This window comes from Salvia miltiorrhiza, chromosome 4 (genome assembly GCF_028751815.1).
Source record: "Salvia miltiorrhiza cultivar Shanhuang (shh) chromosome 4, IMPLAD_Smil_shh, whole genome shotgun sequence".
Taxonomy (NCBI): Eukaryota; Viridiplantae; Streptophyta; class Magnoliopsida; order Lamiales; family Lamiaceae; genus Salvia; species Salvia miltiorrhiza.
Genome location: NC_080390.1, coordinates 12,824,452 through 12,835,628, shown reverse-complemented (window position 1 = coordinate 12,835,628; position 11,177 = coordinate 12,824,452). Strand labels below are relative to the sequence as shown.

Below are 11,177 nucleotides of genomic sequence, written 5' to 3'. Positions count from 1 at the left end.
GGTAATTAATTAATTAATTAATAGTAATTCATATTAATTAGTTCGTTTTACGATAGATCGCGCGATTTAGAGGTACTTAATTGAAAGTTTAAGATTTTTTGTTTTTTTTTTGTTTTTGTTTTTTTTTGCCCTTTTCTGTTTCGTCGTGTTGTACTATAGTTAATAAGCTTGGATATCAGTTCAACAAATCCAATTGAAATGTATCTTATTTTAAATTATGTAAATTTTAATATTTACATGCTACTGCTAGCACCAATGATTGATGCGATGCGATGCACATCATTTGTGAGCAGCATTGATATGTGAATTTCACATTAATACTTTGCGCCTCGTAAATTATGATACGGATTATTAAATTTATAATGATTTATATGTAACTTAACGAATCCTATACTAATTTATAGGACTACATGTTAGCAATATTCACAAATAATGCGAGGTATACAAAACACATGGGTTATGGAATATAGTTTCATAATTATAGGAGTATTGCTACTTGCTAGTCCACCCCATTTAAGTAGAGTTACTTCTCATGATATGAATTCATATTCCACATAAAAAGGTAAATACTCCATAAAACAAGCAACATAAGACAAATTCACCACTATTCCTTCACCTTTTTCACACACTGTCATTTCTTTTGCTTGTAGTGGGGGTGGAATTAAAGAACATATTCTTGATGAGCCACAGATTCCCAAATTGACTAAAAATATTTACTGCAGTTATTATCTTGAGACATAGAGAATCATTGGCCTATAATCTTCCATCCCATACTAGTAAAAATATTCATTTTAATCTTTGTGACAGATCATCCAATCATAAATAAAAGTAGCATGTAGTTAGTTGGTGAAGGGCAGACATAGGTCTCTGATCATGCATGAGCTTAGTGTTTTTTGTCAGTGTATAAAGAGTATTTAATGTAAAGAAATAGTTGGTTGCAGGTTGCTATCTATGTTTTTAATATTCTACATCTTCCATTTTGGAATCTTTAAGTGTGTAGTCTTACTCATATATTGAAGGAGGGAAGGAAGCTTCTCTACTTATCAAACTTACTTACACTATTATTATTATTTATATGGAGTATTATTTAGCATCAATTATTATTGCCTGATCTGCTATGTACACGGCACTTCAGATTTAGTATCTCTCACTCTCTCTTTTATCTTTGTAGGAGAAACAAATATATTAAAAAAAAATGTGATGGTAGACTCGAATATGAGATTTTTAGTTTCAGATAATAAATACGCTAAGTATCTCTCTTTTTTATATGTTTCATTATGTACTATTTTCATTATTTATTCCTCCATTTTTCTTCAATCTCGAGTCCTTGTATTTGAGTTTTAATTAGGCACTTGTTAATCAGGGTTTTAGGTATCCAACTATGATATATATTTGTTCAGTTTTTTATTAAGTGTCCTATTTTAATATTTTTCTTATTCTTTAATAAGTGTATTATTTCAAAATTTAAGAGTATAATTATGATATTTTTCTTATTTTATCCTTATTTAATATTTATTAGAATATAGTAGTCCCTCCGTCTGCCAAGATTATGTCACAATTATTATATTGGGCGTCCGCCAAAATTATGTCACTTTTCTTTTAAGGCAATGGTCCCACCATCCTCTTTAATATTTTATTCTTACTAACACTCTTTATTTACAAAAAAACCCACCCAAAATTCAATCTCAACCACACATCTCATAAAGTGGTGGGACCCTTTCTCCACTACATCAAAATCATCACCAATTTTATTAAATCCGGTGCCCAAATAATTTGACATAATTTTGACGGACGAAGGGAGTAGTAATTAGTTGTACATATGCAATTATCATGATAACTGATAAAGTTATAAATGTAAATTTCTTATTTTATCTGTGACTTTTAATTTCAATTTTATGCTTCATTAATTAATTATTAAAAATGATAAATGCACTCAGATTTTTAGTAATAAATTCTAAATATAATTGATATTTTTTGTATGTATTTTATCGTTTTACGTCTTGTTGAAGCTAGCTGTTGGGAGAAAATCTTTTACTAACTTTCTTTGTGTTCAATCTTATTTTCAATTTATGTGCATATTGTATCTGTACAATAACGGTATGATAATTACATGTAAATTATTGTAATGAAAATTCTTAAATCAAGAAACAATTCGAACTGTCTTCATTAAGCTGTGGTCGTCGTTGATTTGACCTCAGCCAACCACAACTAGGCGACAGCAGCAAATTAGATTTTTAGATATAAAAACAAAAAAATCGAACAATTATATCTGATAATATCTACCTCTGTGTCGACAGTGACTAGACCTTTGTTTTTCTGTAATAACATAGCCAATTTAATTTCGCCACAAAGCCAAATAATTAATGTCATTTTCTCTTCTCAGCAACCAAAACTTAAAAAATTAATGCCTCGATTATATTATTTAATTAATATCCACTAAGAATTAGCAAAATTCACAACCTTAACCGAAACGCAAGAACGAAAATAATCTGACACACACGTGGCGTGCAATTTGATTTTGTCGGCAGCATTCATTTGTACTACAAAATTAGTTGTGTTTTTTCCTAAAAAAATATGTTCAATTTTGAGCGTTTAAGAATATATAAACCCCGAACTTTTATTTATTTTCAAAAAATATTTTGTTATACAAAAATTCAGCGACTAAATAATGAGTTACTTCGACTTATTTTTAAATGAATTTTTTTTCACCTCATTCGATCAACAACATCATTCCACTAAAAATTTAACGAAATGACTCATCATTATATCGTCGGATTTTAAATATTGATATATTTTCGAAAAATGTTAAACATGATTAATTTTTAATTATTTGTTTAAATAAATAACGGACATGTCTTAATTTCCAAACTAAATTTGAAAGTGTAAATCCTCATAAAATTTAGTGTTTTATCAAACACATGTGTAGGGTGGTTACTGGTTAGTTGCCCGAAAAAAAATCACAATCTCACGTCAAACTGCTGACCCGGCACAATTTTAAAGTATCACATATTTAATAGTCTTCGTGAAAAAACTAGGCATGCATGTTTGATTTACATAAATACTAGTATTAGGCATGTTTGATTTACATAAATACTAGTATTAGGCATGTTTGATTTCCATAAACTAGTGTGTAACTCGTTGAATTTCGACGAGAATTATTTGATGTTATAATTTATAAAAGAAAATATAGAAATTAACACAAATAATATATTTATAATTGATGAATATTATTATTCAATAAAATAAGTGTTAACATGACATAGGTCTATGTAACATGTCAAACTAAAATGAAAAAATATACTCCCTCCGTCCCCAAAATAAGTTCCTCTTTGGGGACGGCACGAGTTTTAAGGAAAAATGGTAAAGTGTATTGATAGTATAGAAAAATATGTTATAAAATATGAAAAAGTGTTATAATTAGTATTGAGAGTGGTGAAAAAGTGAAAAATAAGAATAAATAAAGTATTATTAGTGGTGGGGTAGTTGTCCAAAAATGAAAAGAAAAAAAGAGGAACTTATTTTGGGGGACGTCCCAAAAAGGAAAAAGAGGAACTTATTTCAGGGACGGAGGGAGTATTAAAGAAGACTTTCATCCACCCTAACATGACTTAGTAAAACATACATTGGAAAAATCGTCAAATGAACTTGAAAATAATGCGTTATAATTAGAGATGGCAATAGGGTACGACAAGCACGGTAGTGGCTATCCATGCCCGTACCCGCGAGCGAAGGCCGTATACGTCACCCAACCTGTGACCTGCGATGGGTACTCTCTGCCACCCACACCTGTCACCCACGAATACCCGCTACCCGTCGGGTATCTGCTAACCCGCTACTCGTTGGTGACCCGCCACCCACGAATCAGAATTTAAATATAAATTAATAATAAATTTAATACAAAAAAAAAATAACTTCATGTTGGATTATGCACCCCACATACGAAGCCCATATCCCACGTCCAAAGCCCATCAGGGGTGGGTCGGGCTGACTAAGGTTATTATTTACAGGTATAAATTCAGGAGTAATCGGGTTCCGCGGGTATTTTTCGCAGGTAAACGGATAGTTAGTATACGAACCCGTACCCACGTATTAAATGAATAGTGAATTCTAATCACCAAGCTATCCATGGATATCAAATGCCCATCAAACCCGCACCTATTAGGGTAGGGTACCGCGAATTGCCATAATAATAATAATATAATATGTTATGAAACTAAGCACATAATTTTAAAAGTTATGAAACTATCTTATGCTGATTATCATTTAAGATACAAATTAGTTTTCTACTTTATGTAACAGTTAATCGGTAAATTAGCATTAACTATTATTGAAGTGGATATTTCCACTAAAAGTGGTATAATAAGTAACTATCTCATGATTTTATTTTTTATAATTAGAAAAGATCATCGAAGGAAATGTTTAATAAAATCTAATTACCTAAAATGAAAATTTGAAATATACTAAACATTTATAATAAATATTAGCACATTCAATATAGAATGAGTCAATTGAAAATTTTAATAAAATGATACACATCGACACATATAAATCAATAAACATGGTTAATTAAATTTTATTGAATGTTCATTTACAAACATTAAGTGATGCAATCTCCATAAAATCTAAACGGCTTGTTTAAGATGAATAAACTTTTACCACTTTCTTATTCCTTTTCTACTTTTATTCATATGGTTAAAAGAAAAATAGCAAGTATAGTAGATAAATCAAATTCAGGAAGAAATATAGAAGATGAGAATCCGTATTTATTTGCACTAATGCACCATGTATCAACTACTGCCAATGTAAAGAGGATTTCATGTGGTTGTGTAGCATTTTTTCTATTTGATGTCATTCTAAAGTATTGAACGGCAATCTAGCGAATGTGGCACTTAATGGAATGCATTAAGCAACCTCATTAGTGAGATACAGAGGGGAAAGAACTTAGGACTTCCAAGCCCACTTGATATCTGCATGAAACACAACAATAACCAATAAACATAAGCCTGCATTTCCATCAGAGGTCAACAGTGGTAAGTATGGAACTATGAAGAATAAAAAACAAATGATGTCTTAGTTATAAGATCATTAGTTTCCCACTTTAAGAGATAATTCAAGAACTATTTAAATTGAGCAATTCAACAATTTCAGTATGCTTGCAATCACCACAAATCATCTATTCAAAATATCATCCCCACATAACCATGTGTATTTAATAGCTTTGCCAAAATAAATGAGTTACCTAATAATTCCAGTAATTACTGGACACATCAAATACCAATACATTATATTTTTCAGTAATTTCAGTACTCTTCAAAACAATATTTACTTCTTGTCCCATGTTACCTCAGACACAAATAAATGAGTTAAATAACAATATCACATTTAAAATTAAAGAATGATATGTTGATCTTTCATCAATAGCTAAACTTAATGAAGAAAAAATGAAGGAAGAAGTTGTTGATTACACCACTATTGTTTTGGTTGAATTAGATTAATGAAGAAAAAAGCGCATGCGATTATTGCTGTTAGGTGAATTCATACTTCTCAAATCAAAAGATCAGCATAGTTAGCAAAAAATCACAGAATTAGGAAACGAAACTCCAAAATTCAGGAAAGCCACAAACCGAGACAAAGAATCCGAACAGTTCACAAACAAATGACAAAAATACACACACACACACAAACATAACACTTCATATTAAAGGAAACTGGAAAATAAGCACAAATAAAAATTAAATAAAAAATAAGAGCATAAAAGAAAGACAACTATACATAAAATAGATGAGTGCGTGCATTTATATAAACATGTAGTTTGCGAAGAAAGTTAATTTGGAGAGATCCATAGTTGACCAGCAACAAAAAGCTTAATAAACCCACCATGACCCAGCCAACAATATTCGATCACCAAAATTATTATCATGCGCTAAATAATACATGCACCAACAATCTATTTATAATATGGTTTGTTCCATTCAATTATACTTATCCAATCAGATGGAGTAGTATTATAAATGCCGAAAACATAGCTCACCGGATTTCTTTCAAGAAAAGAAGTCGAAGGAAAATCAAAGTTCCTCTGATCTCAGCTCTAATCTCAAGCTAGCTTCTACTTTAATCCCTGCAACAAAAAGAAGAAGAAAAGAATAAGCAAGAGACAATATCAAGAATGTAAAGCAAAATTTTGTCAAACCCATAATATGCAAAATTTGAAAACAGATTTCTTGCAATTGTGGAGCCAATAACTCTCCCGGAATTCAATCAAATTATAACCAAAGAAAGTGCTTCGAAGGAATGAGTTGTTATCTGTAGCTACAGCTTCAATTTGTGTATAAAATCCTTAGCTATGAACCACTTTATATATAGTCGAATCATTGTCTTCATTTACAGAAAGTTTCCTTCCATTTCTTGGTTGAGGAAGAAGGAATATATTGTGAAGACAAAATCTGCTATCTCAATTCCTCCCAAAACGAAGTGAGAAGGCAAGAAAATATAGATTTTAATTTTGAAAAAGTACGCTGCCATATGAAACATGGTAAGAATGGAAATTTGCTATCACTAATTTCAGCAAAAGCCTCAATATATGCGCGATCAACCTTTTTTCAAAAGAAAAAGATATGAATTCAGATTGGAGGCCGATTCATGTAGAGATGGAAATTGATATCATAAAATTCTTTCCAAAATTTGTTCTTTCTAAAATAATAATCATTCTATATTTAAAATAGTCAAACATTTAATACTTACCATGTGGGGGGCAGATTGCGGGGAGTCGAAACAGCGGCGGCCATAGCTGCCGTGGTGGCCGGAAATTGCGAAGAGGCGGTGAGGATTTGGAGATCTAGGGTTTCTTTGGGAGAGATGATGGAGATTAGGGGTTGAGAGATGGAGATAGGGGTCGAGACAAAAGTCGGTCGGCGGCGATGGGGTGACTGTCGTGGTCGCTGGAAATCGCGAAGAGGCGGTGATGATTTGGGGATCTAGGGCTTCTTTGGGAGTGAGGAGGGAGATTAGGGGCTGAGAGATGGAGAAGTCGAGATAGAAGTCATGGCCGTGGCTTGCTGGCGGCAGCTTTCGCCGGAGTTTCAGGGGCGGCGACGATAGGGTGAGAATAAGGTGGTGACGGGTAGTCTGCAGATGTGGAGTGAGATGTGAATTTGATTCTTGAATAATTGTGAATTAGAATATTCAATGTAAATTAAAAATAAAATATTACATGCGGAATTGATTTGCCACGTAGGATGTATATTTTAAAGTTAGAAGCTCTAGAATTTCAAGGATTTTAAACCTTGAATTATTAGATACGCCACATAGGACCTAGGATTAAGGGGAGGCCTTCAATCCTTAATCGTATTATATATTAAATTAGAATATTCAATGTAAATTAAAAATAAAATATTACATGTGGAATTGATTTGCCACGTAGGATGTATATTTTAAAGTTAGAAGCTCTATAATTTCAAGGATTTTAAACCTTGAATTATTAGATACGCCACATAGGACCTAGGATTAAGGGGAGGCCTTCAATCCTTAATCGTATTATATATTGATGATACTAGTATTAGGCATGTTTGAGTTACGTGAATATCTTTTTTTTTTTTTTGAGTTAATTCGCTGTAAATTCATACAATATAGTCAAATTGTAATTTTTCTCATACACTATATATGAAATTGGTTCTAAAATAGTATATTTTGAGACTTTTGGAATTTCTCACAAAATTTTAATTTTACCTGAATCAAAACTGACGTGAAAAACTAATATTCCCTCTGTCCCGGCTAAGACGCTACATTTGCTCTTCGGCACGGGATTTAAGGAGTTGTAGATTAATGTTTTAAGTGTGTAGTAATAAAGTACTCCCCTCCGTCCCGTTAATCAAGTCCCCTTATATTTCTTTTGGGCACGGGTATTAAGGAGAGTAGTATTAAGAAAAAAGTTGTATGGCCCACATATTTATGGGTTTGTTAATTAAATTTTAAGCATTGTTAACAGTCCTCTTCCATTTGTTGTTGCCGGTGGTGGGCGAGCAGCCGGAATAGTGAATGCCGCCGGTGCGAGTCGCCGGAACAGTGAACAGAGAAGAGAGCTTATGAATACCACAACTTCTGAACACCAAAACACCATAATTTCGAAACAGTGAACATAGGAGAGAAATCTTTCAATTATGAACACCAAAACACAAATCAAAAAATGGAAAATTTCTGGAAATCAAAACACCAAAACACCACCATCTCTCGGCCGAAAAATGGAAATTTTCTGGAAATCAAAACACCAAAACACCACCATCAAAAAATGGAAATCAAAAAATGGAAATTTTCAATATGAGACGACAAATCAAAACACCAAAACACCACCATCTCTCGGCCGACGGCGAGAGGTGGTGGGCGAGAGCCGGAGGCGGAGGGCAGCGACAGTTGCGGCGGCGAAAGGGTGGAGGCGAGCCCTAATTTCTGAAAAAAAAAAAGAGTAGGAGAGAGGAGGCAGCCGAGGGCGAGAGGTGGTGGGCGAGAGCCGGAGGCGGAGGACAGCGGCTGCTGCGGCGGCGCAAGGGTGGAGGCGAGGCTAATTTCCGACGAGCCCTAATTTCTGGAAAAGAAAAAAAAAAGAGTTGGAGAGAGGAGGCGGTGAGGCGAAGTGAGAAGAGGGGTGGTGGGCGCTCTACGCCGCCGCTGCAACGAGCTCGCGAGGGTGGCAGGGGCGGCGCAAGGGTGGAGGCGAGAGGGCGGCAGATGCAGGGGTGGGCGCTCTTCAGATGCAGATGCAGAGGGCGGCGCAAGGGTGGAGGCGAGAGGGCGCAAGGGTGGAAGTGGGAGGGCGGCGAGGTGGCGCGATGGTGGAGGTGGGTGGGCGGTGGAGGTGGGAGGTGGGAGATGACGATTTGAGAGAGAAGAGAGAAGTGAGGAGAGAGAGAGAGAGAGAGGGAGGGGGCAGGTGGGTTGGTTTGTGAGAGGAGAGAGACATAATTAAATCAACTAATCAACCCCTAATTAATGCCAAAAAAGGAAAGGGGACTTGTTACATGGGACGTCCCAAAAAGGAATACGGGACTTGAATATTGGGACGGAGGGAGTAATAAAGTAGGAGATAGAAAGTAATATAAAGTAAGAAATAGAAGATAATAAAGTGATAAAGTAGGAGAGGGAATGTAATAAAGTGATAAAGTAGGAGAGAGAATATAATAAAGAAATACTTAATTAGTGTTAATTAAGTGTTTAAATTCCTTATTTTTGCCAAATATAGAAATGTAGCATCTTCGTTGGGACGGCCCAAAAAGGAATATGTAGCATCTTGGGCGGGACGGAGGGAGTATGTGACAAGCTTATTGATCAAAACGACATAATTTTAAAAAATAAAAATAAAAAGAAATTCAATGGGCCACAATCGGAAGCCGCGCAGCGACCCGAAGGCATTGACGATAATGCAGTCGACCGAATTTCTTTTTATTATTCATTTTTTTTAAAAATAATCGTAATAAAAATGATTTCTTTTTGATCGATAACTTTGCCACAACAATTTTAATTTTGTCACATTAGCTTTAATTTAGGGAAAAATTGAAGTTTATGGCAAATTTTAAAAAGTCTCAAAGTATATGTATTTTGACACCAATTTTATTGTGCATGGGAAAAATCAAAATCGAACTATAATGTGCTCCCTCCTAGGGACGGATTTATGGTATGACTGTGCAAGCCATACCATATTTCCTCTTATATATATATATATATATATATATACCTATCTATATAAAACAGCCCATATCCCAGCCCACACAGCCCACCCCAACTTAAAAGGAAAAAAAAACTAAAAAATTCAACATATGGAATAAAGTGTTGCGGCAAGTAAGCGCTTAATTAAACTAATAAGTAGGGCAAAAATTTTTAAGCATAATAAATATCAGCAGCCAGCAATAGCAATAACAATAGCCAATAGTTCTCGAGTCGTCTCAACTAGGGCTGGTAAATCGGTCGGTTCGGTTAAAATCGAACCGGTTTACCGGTTAACCGGAACCGAATAAGACCCCATGTACTAACCGGTAACCGAACCGGTTTATGATCCGGTTAACCAAATAACCGGTCCGATTAAACCGCCCGGTTATTCGGTTAACCGAATTAACCGGTTAAATGTCAAAAAATTCGAATTTTATGAATTTGTAGGGAGTGGGAGTCGAACCTTCGACTTTTAAGAAAAGGATGAGATACTATCCACTCCGCCAACTAATATTTTATGCTTATTTAGGACAAAAAAATATTTTATAAAGACTTGTAAGGTTTTATTAAAAAAAAAGAACCATTCAATTCTAATAAACAAATTTCCAACCTAAGCAACAATTTAACCACAATTAACACACATTACAATCAAAAGCAACAATAAAGCTTTCAATAAACTGTAGTAATATGTTCCAAGATGATGATTTCATGAGCAAAAAATATTACTAGAATCTATCTCAACATAACAAAAACTAAAAATTCAAAACAGAGATCAAGATCTACAAAATAAAAACTGTTCACAAAATCATAGCCAAGGCTTAATATATCATAAAACAAAGATTTTTATCAGGGACTAACCCAACAAGTTTGTACTCCTCATTTCTATGATCAAAATATTACTAGAATCTCTCAATATAATAAATTAATAAAACATAATAAGTCCTTCCTGTTTCCCAATCCCACACAAATTAAATGATCAAGTTGGCCAGAATCAAATTGGAAAAAAAGAAGCTATCAATCAAATTTGATAATCTTATCAACCGAATCAAACACAACTTAACCGAATCAAATTGGGGAAAAAAAAAGCTTTGGCTCTCTCTCTCTCTCTCTCTCTCTATATATATATATATATATATATATATATATATATATATATATATATATATATATATATATATATACAATACCTCCTTTAATTTGATAATGAAGGTTAATTTCAAGGAAGGATGGGTCGAGCATCCAAGCCGATGGTATTATGCCTCTTGGAGGGGAGTAATACCATATAATAGTAGTCCTCGCCGGAGGTTAGAGGACGCCGAGGGCGGTGGGCAGGGAGCCAGGGAGTGTCGAAACACGGTGGACAGGGTGCAGAGGGAGATAGGGACGCTGGCGGGAAGGAGCGACGCCGGCGAAGGGGGCGACGCCTCAGCTGTGCTGCTGTTGGGACTGGGAGAGGGCAGAGAAAGGTGCCTGAGCAGCGG

At 34.4% G+C, this 11,177-nt stretch overlaps 1 long non-coding RNA gene across 1 annotated transcript; it reads right to left on the bottom strand.

The window, feature by feature from the left end:
• Positions 1 to 4,711: 4,711 nt before the first annotated feature.
• On the bottom strand, positions 4,712 to 7,218 carry LOC131022776 (uncharacterized). The gene is made up of 2 exons (XR_009101418.1): positions 6,742 to 7,218; positions 4,712 to 6,118 (listed from the first exon to the last, which is right to left on the bottom strand). It is a non-coding gene; the product is annotated as an uncharacterized LOC131022776 (long non-coding RNA).
• Between the last annotated feature and the right edge of the window lie 3,959 nt (positions 7,219 to 11,177).